The sequence below is a fragment of the Kogia breviceps genome, chromosome 15, assembly GCF_026419965.1.
Source record: "Kogia breviceps isolate mKogBre1 chromosome 15, mKogBre1 haplotype 1, whole genome shotgun sequence".
Lineage (NCBI taxonomy): Eukaryota > Metazoa > Chordata > Mammalia > Artiodactyla > Physeteridae > Kogia > Kogia breviceps.
The window spans coordinates 65,285,483-65,300,710 of record NC_081324.1 but is presented as its reverse complement, the minus strand read 5'-3'; the positions used below and the strand labels follow the sequence as shown (position 1 = coordinate 65,300,710).

Genomic DNA, 15,228 nt, shown 5'->3' with positions numbered 1-15,228 from the left:
ACTGCTTTTACGACTGAACAGTATTCCACCTTGTGGACCACCTGTTGTCATCCCATTATCTGCTGATGCCGTCTGGTTGTCGTGGCCGTTACATACAATGCTGCTGTGCACACTGCGTATGAAGGCTTTGCATGGACATAAGTAATTTTCTCACCCTCCTGTCTGTCTTTTACTTGGCTGCCAAAGTGGTTTGAAATTGTGATCTGGTTATTTCTCTTTAAGCTGCTTCTCCTTTGACGTTTAGTTAAAGCCTCAAATCCTTGGTATGGAGAACAAGACCCCTTACAGTTGATCTGGCCCCTGTGTAGTCTTATCGGCTTCTCCACAATCACACCTTGGCCACTGGTGCCCCCCATCCTGCCACTTCACCCCCTCCATCTGAGGAGTGTCTGCTCCTTCAGCTTCGAAGTCAGCATCTGTGCAACGCTGCCTTTGTCCTGCTCCGCTCCTGCAAGGGTTCATCCCTAATGTGCACCCCCTCCTCCCAGAGCCCCGGGAGCCTAGTTCTTCCTTGACTTGAACCCAGTCCAGGGCAGAGTGCTTTCTGTATATCAGGGCATGGTTTTTCTGGTGTGTGTGTGGGGGTGTCTTTGTATCTGTAATTCATTTTCCCTGTGTTACAGAACCCCACATGGTATATCCCAAGGATACTGAAGTTGTCAGTTTGTGTTTGTGTCTTCCTTTCTAGACTGTGAGCTCCTTAGAAGGGCCTGTCTTTGCCTCCCAGCATCCAGCAGAAGGCCCTGCACATGGCAGAGCTGAATGACTGTCTGAACCTATATGTTGAATGTCATGGGATACCTTGGAGGTTCATTTTTAGAACAGTGTTCTCAGGCTTGTATGCAAAAACCTGTGAAGATTGTGGGAAAAGTGCAGATTCCTGAGAAGCAACCCTCAAGATTTATAATTTGAGAGGTGCGTCAGGAGACTCTGGAATCTGCATTTTTACAGGCATTGCAATTGATCCATAGACCATGCTGTGAGAATCACACATAGAGTCGTGATTAAGACCTTGGACTTGAGTGTCAGGTCAGGTTTGAATGTCAGCTCTGCCTCTTACTGTGTGACCTTTTGCAAATTACTTAGCCTCTCTGGGCCTCAGTTTCCTCCTCTGTAAAATGGAAGCTTAAGGGAGTTGTGCACATTTCTAGCATATGCTATGTGTTTAACAGATTTTAAAAGTATTATTTTTCTATGTTATTGCATGTCATCTTGTAACATAAGCTTTAAATTTTCCTAGACCATTACCCTTAAATTGAGTAATTTTAGATAATTAGAAAGTACCTCCCCCTTGATTATGGAATTTTGCCATGTAGCAAGTTGATTAAAAATTAAGTAACCAAGTTGATTGAGGTAATTCAAGCATTAAATCAATGATTTAACTAATGTCTCTTGGTTCCCTCCACTTAAATTCTCTGATTCTGTGATTTTAAGGTACATTGTATTAAGTTAAAAAAACCCACACAAATCAATTCCTTAAGATCCTCAATTAATAATTTTAATTTTTTTTTTGTTTACTGGGTACTTAAAATGCAAGAGGAAATATAATGCAAAACATAATGGTTAGCCATACATAAAGAAAAACCTTTTTATACATTAGGCAGTCTGTGCTACAAACCCATTTCCCTCCTTCCTTACTTCCTGTGGACACTTTTGTAATGATGTCTATGTATGGCTTTTTTGTTTGTCTGGCTTTTGTTTCCTGTGAGACTGGTATCTGTTTTGCTGTTTTAAAGTAGATAGGATGCTGGTTCTTTTATTTCAAGGTCTGTGAGTTAAAATTGGACATAATTTTATATGCATAATCTTTTTAAGCTGAAAGATATATCTGATAGAGCTCTTAATTTGTCAAGAGCCATGTAAGAAGTGCCAGAGCCCTTTCCTTATCTAGCTGTAAGTATGGATGAGCATACCCCTCCTTGAAGCCAGCAGTGTGGGACCAGTCTTTGGTCTCTGACTTCCCACAATCAGCAGGAGAGGGCAGGCTGTGACACTGGACTGGCTTACTAGAGCAGGAGCTGTTACGTGACACTTAGCACATTCTGCACTCTCAGGCCCCAAGTGCATCGTTAGTGCTGGGACTGCGCGTGCTTTATGTCGTAGGAACTGTCTAATCAACAGAGATAGATTCCCTAATACTCATATCATCTTCCGCTAACTCTCTTAAGAGTCATCCTAAAATAATTGTACTAATCACTGTAATTTCATTAACCATCCATTACAAAACAAGCCCTTGTGAGTTGGCCTTTTATCTGACAAATACATTTTTCTCTTTTAAATTGCGTCCTGCCACCAATTATTCACTGAAGTTTTAGAATACTAGAATATTACCCTTGAAGGGGACTTAACGATCTAAGTTAACTGTCAGGTTTACAGATGTGGGCCTGAACCCCTGACAGGATCAATGACTCCCTCAGGGCTGAGCCATGAGTCTGTGGAATCACAGACAGTCTTCAGAAATATTGCTTTAAGGATTGAGTCTTCTTTTTTAATCAGTGCCTCAGCTTGTATACAACTGTGGGGTTTTTTTTATTTTTTAATTTTTTTTGTTGTTTATTTTTGGCTGCATTGGGTCTTCATTGCTGCACGCGGGCATTCTCTAGTTGTGGCAAGCGGGGCCTACTCTTTGTTGCTGTGTGTGGGCTTCTCATTGTTGTGGCTTCTCTTGTTGTGGAGCACGGGCTCTAAGTGCACGGGCTTCAGTAGTTGTGGCACGTGGGCTCAGTAGTTGTGGCTTGCGGGCTCTAGAGCACAGGCTCAGTAGTTGTGACGTGTGGGCTTAGTTGCTCTGCAGCATGTGGGATCTTCCCAGACCAGGGCTCGAATCCGTGTCCCCTGCATTGGCAGGCAGATTCTTAACCACTGAGCCACCAGGGAAGCCCTACAATTGTGTTTTTAAATTAATTTAAATATATAGATACCTCTAATAGTTCTTTAGTGCTTATGGAGAGAAGTGATGCTCCGCTGCCCTATACCATCACCTCTGTAAATTCTGCTTCCTAGAGGCAGCTACTCCAGTTCTTTGACTGTTTCTTTAGGGATTAACAGTGTAAGATTGATGGTATGAGACTAACCAGGTAATAAGGAAAATAACTCGTACTTTCAGTATACTTTTCTTTGGTTCTAAATTTTATATTTAACAACTTCTGTTGTACTGTTGTTTTCCTGTTCTGGGAAAACCTAATTGAATACAATCAAGGAGCCTCTAAAGGTTAATTTAAGAGAGCTTTACTTTGAAATCTCATTGTTTTCTGGTAAAATACCAGGCCTAGAGATGGATTAGTTAATCCAAAGGATAATGAGATCACTTAATCTAGTACAAAATAGTTTTAATAAATGGGCAAAAGCTTTTAGTACTGCCTAAGGTAATGTAATCTCAAATAAACATTAAGAATGCACAGTTTTATTGAGGGATTTGCTCATTGGTGCTTGGGCCAAAGAAGGAAAAATTGTACATTTCTTAGTGGAGGTTAATGGATTCAGAAGAATTGATAGACTTGAATGGTTTAAAAGTGATGTTTTTATGTGCTATGCTTTACTTGCTTTCTAGCAATATTTCCTAATATAGAAATTAACTTATCAAGTACATACTGAGCTCTGTGCCAGGTAGTGTGCTGGGCATTGAAGCAGAAATCAGGAAATAGAAAGGTAGTTCCTGTTTCTGGAAGCTTGTGGACTAGTCAGTGAAATATGCATTAGTAATTAAAACTCTATGGACTTCTGTGTATGGTTATGATAGGTTATCAGATCAAACTGCTGAGAACTATTTTGTTTAAAATGCAAATATATATATATATGTCTGTGAAGGCACTGGGGACTAATGAAGGCAGCTGGGACAAATTTGGCAGGAGCCAGGATTGCAGGAAGAAAGAGATCACACTGAGTTGAGCTTCTGTTTACACTGCCTTTTTCAACCCTTGGAGCATTTGCCAGCTCCTGGCATGGGTCAGAGACCAAACAGAAAGCAGTGGTCCAGAGCTTGTTTCAGAGTCACTGAGGAGGGAAACTAAAATCTGAATTTGGAGCTACTAATGCAACAGAGATTTGAGGGTCCTAAATCCCAGGGAGAAGACAGTCTCAGAGTAGTGAACTCAACATTTGACTTAGCTCTTGTCCTCAAGGTATTTGTCGCATGCGAAGATGCGTGGAGGTGGGCCTGGAGAACTTCAGCAGAAATCTGCTGCTGAGAGGATAGGGACTTCAGCACAGCTTTTGTTCTCCTGGTACCAGGAAGATAAAAACCAAGAGTTCAAGACCAACCAAGGAAGAGTGACCCTGGCAAACATCCTGGGAGTTCAATAGAGCGCTCAAAAGAACTGTGCCTTAGGGGGCCACTCGGCGGCGCCCAGGACAGTCAGGAACCGCACCCGCAGCCACCACAATGGAGCTGGAGCCCGAGTTGCTGCTGCAGGAGGCCCGCGACAGCGTGGAGGCGGCGCAGACCTACCGGCGGGAGCTAGGCCAGAGGCTGCAGGGGCTGCGGGAGGCGCGGAGGCAGATCAAAGAGAGTGCATCCCAGAGGAGAGATGTCCTCAAACAGCATTTTAATGATTTGAAAGGAACCCTTGGGAAGCTCCTGGATGAACGATTGGTGACCCTTTTGCAAGAGGTGGACACCATTGAACAGGAGACCGTTAAACCACTAGATGACTGCCAGAAGCTGATAGAGCACAGAGTTAACACTGCAGCGGACTTAGTCCAAGAAGGTGAGATCGCCATTCTGGGTGGTGTAGGAGAACAGAATGAAAAACTGTGGAGCTTTACCAAAAAGGCCTCACACATCCAGTTGGACAGCTTACCAGAGGTGCCTTTACTGACTGATGTGCCTTGCTTATCTGCTCAGTTGGATGACTCAATTCTTAACATAGTGAAAGACCATATTTTCAAGCATGGAATGGTAGCATCTCACCCACCAGTACAGATAGAAGAATTGATAGAGAAACCCGGAGGCATCATCGTACGATGGTGTAAGGTGGATGACGACTTTACCGCCCAAGATTACAGGCTCCAGTTCCGTAAATGTACTTCCAGTCATTTTGAGGACGTGTATGTAGGCTCTGAAACTGAATTCATAGTATGGCACATAGACCCCAATGTTGATTATCAGTTCAGAGTCTGTGCCCGAGGAGATGGCCGACAGGAGTGGAGTCCTTGGAGTGTCCCCCAGATAGGTCATTCCACGCTGGTGCCTCATGAGTGGACAGCTGGCTTTGAGGGGTACAGTCTGAGCAGTCGAAGAAACAGCGCTTTGGAATGATGCTGAATCGTCTGGTGTTCTCTACTCCAGCGCTCCCACTTACTTCTGTGGGCAGACATTAACATTCAGAGTTGAAACTGTGGGACAGCCAGATAGAAGAGACAGTATAGGAGTGTGTGCATAAAAACAGAACAGGTATGACCCCCTGCAGTGGGATCAAGCAGTTTGCATTAGTACAAATGGTGCAGTTTTTGTAAATGGAAAAGAAATGACTAATCAGTTGCCCGCAGTTACTTCTGGGTCCACTGTCACATTTGACATTGAAGCTGTGACTCTAGGATACAGCAATAATAACGAAGGCAGAAACATCAAGCTTCGAGTAACTATTAGCTCAAATAACAGAGAAGTGGTGTTTGATTGGTTGCTCGATCAGTCTTGTGGTTCTCTTTACTTTGGATGCTCTTTTTTCTATACTGGGTAGAAAGTGCTGGTATTCTAGATTTTCAGATGATTGGCTTTGGGTTTGCAGGGGTTTCACATAGCTTTCCTCAGCCCAGTTCAGTTGTCATTGGTTTAAAAAATGGTTAGATCCATCTCTCAGGTAAGTCATTGGAAACAGAAATTATTTACTGGATTTATTTTCCAATATCTTAGCAATAAGAGGCATGAATATTGTGGACAAAACAGTAATTCAGTCCATTTTATTTTTAGCATAGTGTTAATTGGAATATCACATCACAATAAAAATCAAATTGGCTTTTAAAAGTATGAGGCAATATAGACAGCCCTATGTACCTTTCCACTGTACTTCTTTTTAAATTTGGCTGTAAGAACACAAAAATGTAACGTAACATTTTTTTTTTTATTAAATCTTTATCTTTTAAAGATCCAAGGCCATCCAAGACTTTAGAATGAAAAGGCAAGAAAAGACCAGGTAGAATGTGCCACCATGTATGCTGTAATATACACCCTCTTGTGTGTTCTCCACGGGAGTGTTGAATGTGCTTTTCATATTCAGCGATTTGTAAGCAGTATTGAATTTTATCTCATGTTTAGTAATCTTTAAGTCCCCAAAGCATGATAATTTTTGCATTTTTAAAAATTACTGAGCAAATGTCTACAACAGGCAAGGTGTTTTCTTTTGTTCTCTCCTTGCAGTTAACTCACGATAGGCTAGAGGGTTTTTACAGGGTAAAACTACTTATGGAAGTAGTATGCACAGCAGTGTTAACCATGTCCCATGTTTGAAATATGCACAGGTGCATATCCAGCCTCAGTGACATGCATGTTGTTCTTCCTAGGGTCTGAGCTGCAGTCCGGTTTCATAAATGGTCTTTTAGTGGACCAAACAAATGTAGGGTAAATACTTGACCTATTTTTTGGAAAACTTAAGTTTGTTTAAAATATTTATTTGAAGGATTTAGGATGTAAAAATGATTATCTTGCTATGTAACAGCTAAAGATCTTTTTTCTTTAATGCAAATTTTTTTTTCATTTTTAACAGAAAAGTAGAAAAGCAAGTTTGATATTTTTGTGAGATAATTTATTTGGGGATTCCAGTTCCCTATTAGACAATCATGACCTTTTCCCCTTGCCTTTTTATATTATAAGTAAGCTGTTTTTCACTTGCTTAGTGACTGTTAAGAAGATGTGCTAGAATGTAGATGCCTCGTCCAACTGTCTGAAACAAAATAAAAAACTAAAAGGTAAAAAAAAAAACAAAAAAAACCTGTGCCTTACAGATAAAGGTTGACTGGAAAAGGCCAGCTTGAAATTCAGCATCAGAACTTGCACCTGCTACATCGAGGTGTTCAGCTGCCAGAAGAAACTTAAAACCTTTCTGCCGGGAGATGGCACCATCCAGCCCCTTATATTCTGTTACCCAGTGTCTCACAGTCCATCAGAAATACCAGTCATGCCAGTAAACATGATCAAATGACTGAAAATCAAGGGAAATAATGAGTAATATAGGGAAAAACTTCAGGTGATCCAGATACTTAGATTAGACCTTTAAAATAACTGATTAATGTGTTCAAAAAAATAGATGAAGAGAAAGAAAATTTTACCAGAGAAATGGAATCTATAAAACAGAATCAGATGGAAATTTTAGAATTAAAAAAATACAATAGCTGAAATTAGGAATTCCAATACATGCATTTAACAGCACACTAGATACAATACAAATTTGTGAATTGTAGGGTTGATCAGTTAAAAATATCCGCAGTGAAGCACTGAGAGATGAAAGGTTGAAAAATACGTAAGAAGGTATCATAGATGTGAGACACAGTAGAGGATTTAACACGTGTGTAGTTGGAGTCCTAGGAGGAGAGGGAAGGACAGGAGTGTCCTACTAAAACTGCCAAAAATGAAAGTCAATGAGAAAAATCATAAAATAGAAAAGGTATTAGCTTCAGAAGAGTACTGATAAGACTGGCAACTTCTCCATAGATGGACAAAAACAGAATTTATCACCAACAGGCCCACTCTGAAAGAAAAAAGGAAATTCTTTCAGCAGAAAGAAAATAATAGCATAGGGAAACAAAATTATAGGAAGGAATAAAGAGCAATGGGAGAAATAAGTATATGGGTAAGTATAAATGAATATTGACTCTGCAGTATAATAAAAATGTCTTGTTTAACGATGTATTTAGGTTTAAAATATAAAACAAAAATGGCTCAATTGGTTGGTAGAAAAGTAAATGTCATGAACATGTTGTAAGGTCCTTGTATTGTCCAGAAAGTTATAAAATTCTGAATGTATGGTAGATATTAGTGAGTTAAGGGTCACATACCATAAGTCTCTAGGGCTGCACTGTCTGATACAGTGGCCATTGGCTGCATGTGATTATCAAGCACGTCAAATGTGGCCAGTCCAAATTGGGATGTGCTGTGATTATAAAACACACATCAGATTTTGAAGACTTAGTATGGGGAAAAAAGGATGTAAAACAACCCATTTAAAAATATTGATACATATTGAAATGATCATATTTTAATATATTAGATTGAATAAAATATATTAATATTATATGTCTTTTCACTGTTTTAATGTGACTGCTAGAAATTATATATTGGTAACAACTAAAACAATAATAAAAAATGGAAAATTAAGAGGCTAATAGAGGGGGAAATGGAGTAATAATAAATACTCAATTAATCCAAAAGAAGGCAGGAAAGGAGAGAAAAGGAACAAAGCATAAGGGTACAGAAGTAAACTTAAACCCAAGTATATTACAATTGCATTAGACATACATAGACTGAGTATTACAGTTAAAAGACCAAGATTTTCAGATTATATAAAACAAACCCAATGCTGTTTTGCATATAAGAACCATCCTTTAACTGGAAAGAATGAAGAAGATAAAAGAATGGGAAAGATACTATGCAAGCACTAATCCAAAGTTGGGAGATCTATACTAACATCAGACAAAGTACTTGTCACAGAAAGAAATATTACTAGGGATTTCCCTGGTGCTGCAGTGGTTAAGAATCTGCCTGCCAATGCAGCAGACATGGGTTTGAGCCCTGGTCCGGGAAGAAACCATATGCTGCAGAGCAACTAAGCCTGTGCGCCACAACTACTGAGCCTGCGCTCTAGAGCCCACCAGCCACAACTACTGAACCCGCATGCTACAGCTGCTGAAGCCTGTGCGCATAGAGCCCATGCTCTGCAACAAGAGAAGCCACTGCAGTGAGAAGCCACGCACCGCAACAAAGAGAGTAGCCCCTGCTTGCTGCAACTAGAGAAAGCCCACGTGCAGCAACGAAGACCCAGCTCAGCCAAAAGTAAATAAATAAATAAATTTTTTTTAAAAAAGGAAATATTACTAAAGATAAAGATGGCACTTCGTTATGATAAGAGGATCAAAACAAAAATAGCAACAACTGCAGTAGTCATGGCAGTCTTGGGAAACAGAGTTGGAAGACTTACATTGCCCAGTAAGAAGATTTCATGGGCACTTATATCCTAAACTCATATGTGCCTGATAACATAGCCTCAAAGAACATAAAGCAAAACTGACAGAACTGAAAGGAGAAAAAGACAGTCTCTCAGTCATATTTGGAGGTTTTAACACACCTCTCTCAGTAACTAGTAGAAGAAGCAAACAGAAATTTACTAAAGCTATAGAAGATTGGAGTAACACAATTAACTAATTTGTCCTGACTGACAGCTATAAAATGCTGCACCAGGCAACTACAGATTGCCCATTCCTTCCAGTTGGCCACAGAATGTTGATCAAAATGGGCCATATGCTAAGCCTTATGTATCAAGTCTCAAAAAATTTCAAAGAATTAAAATCCTTCAGAGTAAGTTATCAAAATGAAAGGATAGATATGATCAGTAGATGCAGAAAAAGCATTTGATAAAATTCAGCAGCTGTTTCACTGTTTAATTTTTTTTTAAGGAACAAATTTCTAACAAATTAGGAATAGAAGCTGCTTTCCCTACTCTGATAAAAGGTATCTAGAAAAAAAATAGTAGACAGGACATCAATCTTAATTGTGACATCAAGAGCTTTCTGCCAGAGCTGAGGAAAGCAAGAAGACCGCTCTCACTTCTCTTCAATGTTGTATTAAAAGTCCTAGCTAGGGCAGTAAGGCAGAAAAAGAAATAAAAAGTGTAATTATTGGAAAGAAAGATATAAAACTGTTTATTTACAGACACAATTATGATATAGAAAATCTAACAAAGATGCAGATATAAACATAAGAATCAAACAAAAATTTTTTAAAGATTTCATTTTTGTTAGCATTTTAAAAATCAAGTACATAGGAATGAATCTAATGCAAGATGTATAGAACAGAAGAATATAAAGTATCATTGTAAGAAGTTAAAGAAGACCTAAGTAAATGGCATGATGTGCTAATAAGTTCATTGATTGGAAGAGCAGATAATCTATAAAGTAAATGTAATCCCATTCAGAATATCAGCAGGGTTTTCTTTATTTTTTTAATGGGAATTGACCAGCTGATTAACATTTATATGGAAACCCACTTGGATAGATAGCCCAGGCAGTCTTGAAAAACAAAGCTGAAGGACTTGTACTACCCAATAGGAAGACTTCACTAGCACTTCATAAAAAAGGATATCCCATGGCCAGTAATAAACAGCTGAAAAAATGCCCAGCGTCATGAATCATCAGGGAAATACAAATTAAAACCACAATGAGGTGATGCTACAGCAGATTAGACACAGAATGCCTAATTCAAAAAGCTGATAATCCCTAGTGTTGGGAAAGAAGCAGAATAAGAACACTTAGACATTGTTGATGGGGTTGGAAAATGTTCCAGCCATTTTGGAGAACTATTTGGAAGTATCTGCTGAAGTTGAATGTTCATATATCATATGAGCAAGCAGTTTCACTCTCAGGTATATCTCAACCAAAGTGTGTACATGCATTCATCAAAAGACATGTATGAGGTTGTTAACAATCTTGTGTTGCTTGAAACCCCAGAAGTTGGCAAGATTAGTCTAATATGTGTCACAATAATGGTTAACCTTTAGGAGGTCACAGGAGGCTTTCTGGGTTATAAGTACTAGGTAACTAGTACTTATGAAAAATGGAAAAAATATGAATTCCATCATATTTTCTACATAGACAATTTTGCCATCTGCGACTAAAGACAGTTTTAATTCTTCCTTTATAATCTAGATGCCTTTTATTCCTTTTTCTTTCCTTATTGTACTGGCTAGGAACTACAGTACAATATTGAATAGAAGCAGATATCCCTGTCTTGTTACTGGTCTTAGGGCAGGGGTCAGTAGAGTTTTACTTAAAGGCCTAACAGTAAATATTTTAGACTCTGTGGGTCATAGGTCTCTGTTGCATCTATTCAACTCTGCCATTGTACTTTGAAATTAGCCATAAGTCAATACATAAATAAATAGGCGTGCCTATATTTTAGTCAAAATAGTCAAGAGGGTCATAGTTTGCTGATACCTATCTTAGGGGGAAGGCATTCAGTCTTTTACCATTAAGTGTACCATTAGCTCCAGGTTTTGTTGATGGCCTTAATCAGGCTGAGAAAGATCCCTTCTATTCCTCGGTTGCTGAGAGGTTTCTTTGTTTTTTTAGTCAGGATTAGATGCCAGATTTTCTCAAATGCCATTTCTGCATCAGTTGAGATGATCATGTGTTTTTTTCCCTTCATTCTGTCCATATGGTATATTTCATTCATTGATTTTCATGTGTTGAACTATCCTTGAATTCCAAAAATAAATCCCACTTGGTCATGGTGTATGATCCTTTTAATATGCTACTGAATTTGGTTTGCTAGTATTTTGTTGAGGATTTTTACATCATTGTTCATAAGGGATATTTCTCTGTAGTTTTGTTTTCTTACAGTGTCTCTGTCTGGCTTTGGTATCAGAGTAGTGTTGGCCCCATAGAATGAGTTAGGAAGTGTTTCCTCCTCTACAATTTTTGGAAAAGTTTTGAGGAGGATTGGTGTTATTTCTTCTTTAAATGTTTGGTAGAATTCACCCATGAAGCCATCCATTCCAGGGCTTTTTTTGTTGGGGGGTTTTTGATTATTGATTCAATCTTCTTACTAGTTAAAGGTCTATTCAGATTTCCTATTCCTTCGTAATTCAGTCTTGATAGGTTTTGTGTTTCTAGGAGTTTGCCTATTTCATCTGGGTTATCCAGTTTACTGGTGAACAGTTATTCATAGTACTCTCTTTTTTTTTTTTTTTTTGTGGTACGTGGGCCTCTCAGTGTTGTGGCCTCTCCCGTTGCGGAGCACAAGCTCCGGACGCGCAGGCTCAGCGGCCATGGCTCACGGGCCCAGCTGCTCCGCGGCATGTGGGATCTTCCTGGACCGGGGCACGAACCTGTGTCCCCTGCATCGGCAGGCGGACTCTCAACCACTGCGCCACCAGGGAAGCCCATAGTACTCTCTTATAATCCTTTTTATTTTTGTAGAATCAATAGTAATGCCCCTACTTTCTCATCTTAGTAATTTGAGTTTTCTCTCCTTTTCTTAGTCTTTCTAGCTAAAGGTTTATCAATTTTGTTCATGTTTTCAAAGAACCAACTTTTGGTTTTACTGATTTTTCTCTGTTTCCTACTGTTTATTTTGTTTATCTCTGTTCTCATCTTTATTATTTCCTTCCTTCTGTTAGCTTTTGGGTTTAATTTGTTCTTTTTCTAGTTCCTTAAGATGTAAAGTTAGTTAGTTTGTTGATTTGAGTTCTTTCTTATTTCTGAACATTTAAGAGTTTATAGCTATAAATTTTCCCCCAACACTGCTTTTGTTGTGTCCCATAAGTTTTAGTTTTAGTATGTTGTGCTTTAATTTTCAATTGTCTTTTTTAAAAATCTAATCTGGGGGCCAGAGTTTCCTTTTTTTTTTTTTTAACTGAGTCTTTTAATTAATTAATTTATTTAGTTGCACTGGGTCTTAGTTGTGGTGGGCAGGCTCCTTAGTTGCAACTTGCAGCCTCCTTAGTTGTGGCATGCAATCTCTTATTTGCACATGCATGTGAGATCTAGTTCCCTGACCAGGGATTGAACCCAGGCCCCCTGCATTGGGAGCATGGAGTCTTATCCACTGTACCACCAGGGAAGTCCCTCAATTGTCTTTAATTATTTTCTGATTTTCCTTGTGACTTCTTTGATCTTCCAGTTGTTTAAGGTGATTTATTTTTTAAAAAGTGGTAAACCAACCTTGTATTCCTGGGATAGACTCCACTTGGTTATGATGTATTATCCTTTTTCTGTCTTGTTGATTTGCTAAAATTTTGTTTAGAATTTTTGCATCTATGTTTATGAGTATATTGGTCTGCAGTTTTCTTTATGTCTTTAGCAGGATTTGGTATCAGGGTAATGTTGACCTCACAGAATGAGTTGGTAAGAAGTCTCTCTTCTTTTTTATTTTTCTGGAAAAGTTTATGTACAATCGGTATTATTTCTAACTTAAATGTTTGGTAGAATTCCCCAGTGAAGCCAGCTGGGTCTGGGGTTTTCTTTGTGGGAAAGTTTTTAACAACAAACCCAATTTCTTTAGTAACTCTAGGGTTATTCAGGTTATCTGTTTCTTCTTGAGTGAGCTTTGGTTGTTTGAGTCTTTCAAGGAGTCTGTCCATTTCATCTGAGCTGTTGAATTTATTGCCATAAAGTTGATCATAATATTCCCTTATTATCTTTTAGATATTTGTAGAATCTGAAGTGCTGTCTCTGCTCTGATCCCTGATGTTGCAGTTTGTATATTCTCTCTTGTTTCCTGATTAATTTAGCTAAAGGTTTATCAAATTTACCTTCTCAATGAACCAGTTTTTAATTTTATTTATTTATTTACTTATGGCTGCATTGGGTCTTTGTTGCTGCACGCAGGCTTTCTCTAGTTGCGGCGAGTAGGGGCCACTCCTTGTTGCGGTGCACAGGCTTCTCATTGTGGCGGCTTCTCTTGTTGCAGAGCACATGCTCTAGGCGCGCAGGCTCAGTAGTTGTGGCTCGCAGACTCTAGAGCACAGGCTCAGTAGCTGTGGTGCACAGGCTTAGTTGCTCCGCAGCATGTGGGATCTTCCTAGACTAGGGCTTGAACCCATGTCCCCCACTCTGGCAGGCAGATTCTTAACAACTGCACCACCAGGGAAGTCCCTAATTTTATTTATTTTCTTTATTGTTTTTGTTTTTCTGTTTCATTGATCTGTACTCTGGTCTTTTTATTTTCTTTCTTCTGCTTACCTTGGGTTTTATTTGCTCTTCTTTAGTTTCTTAAGGTAGAAGTTTACTTGATTTGAAGGTTTTTTCTGCTATAGATGCTTATTGCTAGAAATTTCCACCAAAGTACTTACTACTTTAGTGGTGTCCCACAAACTTTGATATATGGTATATTCTTTTTCATTCAGTTCAAAATACTTACTAATTTAATTTCCCTTTTGATTTCTTCTTTGACCCATGGGTTATATAGAAGTATGTTATTTAGTTTCCAAACACTTAAGGATTTTCCAGAGATCTTTCTGTTATTGATTTCTAACTTCAATCCATTGTGGTCAGAGAATGTACTCTCTGTAACTTGAATCTCTTTTAAATTTTTTGAGACTCATTTTGTGGCCCAGAACGTGGTATATAATTTTTAAAAATACTATTCTGCTGTTGTTGGAAAAAATGTTCTTTAAATGTCAGTTAGAGCCTGTTGGTTGAGAGTGTTGTCAACATGTTCTGTATCTTCAGCTACTTTGTGTCCTTGCTCTGTCAGCTGTTGAGTGAGGGGTATTGGAATGTCTTGACTTGAAGTTGTGGATTTTCTGTCTCCTTGCAGTGCTAATAGTTTCTGCTTTGTGTATTTTAAAACTGTTATTAGGTACATATATGTTAAGGATGAGAAATTGATCTCTGTCATTATGAAATGACCTTCTTTATCCCCGATAATATTCTTTGCTCTGAAGTCTCCTTTGTCTGATACACCCACTCTGGCTTTATTTTGATTACATTTAGCATGGTGTATATTTTTCTAGTGTGTTTCTGATAGGTAGCATATAGCTGAGTATTACCATATTGCTATTTTTAAAGTTATTTTCCTAACGATTACTCTAGGGATTACAATGTACATCTTATCAGAGTTTACTTAAGATTTTTCTGACTTAATTTGGTAAAATATAGCTCTAGTGTAGCCCCATTTCCTCACTCTTCCTATGTGCTGTGATTGTCAATATATATTAGATTTGTGTTAGAAACCCAGTAGTACAGTGTTATAATTATTCCTTTATACAATGCGATTTTTTTAAAAAACCTAAAAGAAGAACAGTAATGAGGGCAGCTTCTGGTGAGAGAGCCACAGACTTTCTGTTCTTAACGGAAGTTTTAGTCCCTTTTCATGAATAATGCTTCTTAATTTATTTCCTTTGATTGATTTCCAGAGTCCTGAAGTGATTATTTTTGACCAGTTTGTCCAGTTTCATGTTTTTTTTAGGAGAGCATTTGTCGGCCTCTGGTCCACCACAGCTGGAAGTCTCCTAGCGTGCTTCCTTTTGGGATTCTTCTTTATTTCCTGACCCTTTTTCAGTAAGCAGCAACAAATTCTCC

The 15,228-nt window shown here is 38.7% G+C and overlaps 1 protein-coding gene and 1 pseudogene across 6 annotated transcripts in view; both read left to right on the top strand.

Moving 5' to 3' along the window:
- The window catches only part of SPECC1L (sperm antigen with calponin homology and coiled-coil domains 1 like), a 123,463-nt gene that overhangs the window by 88,589 nt on the left and 19,646 nt on the right, over window positions 1–15,228 (top strand). The gene's annotated exons all lie outside the window — the stretch shown is intronic.
- On the top strand, window positions 4,167–5,696 carry LOC131742387 (cytokine receptor-like factor 3 pseudogene; annotated as a pseudogene).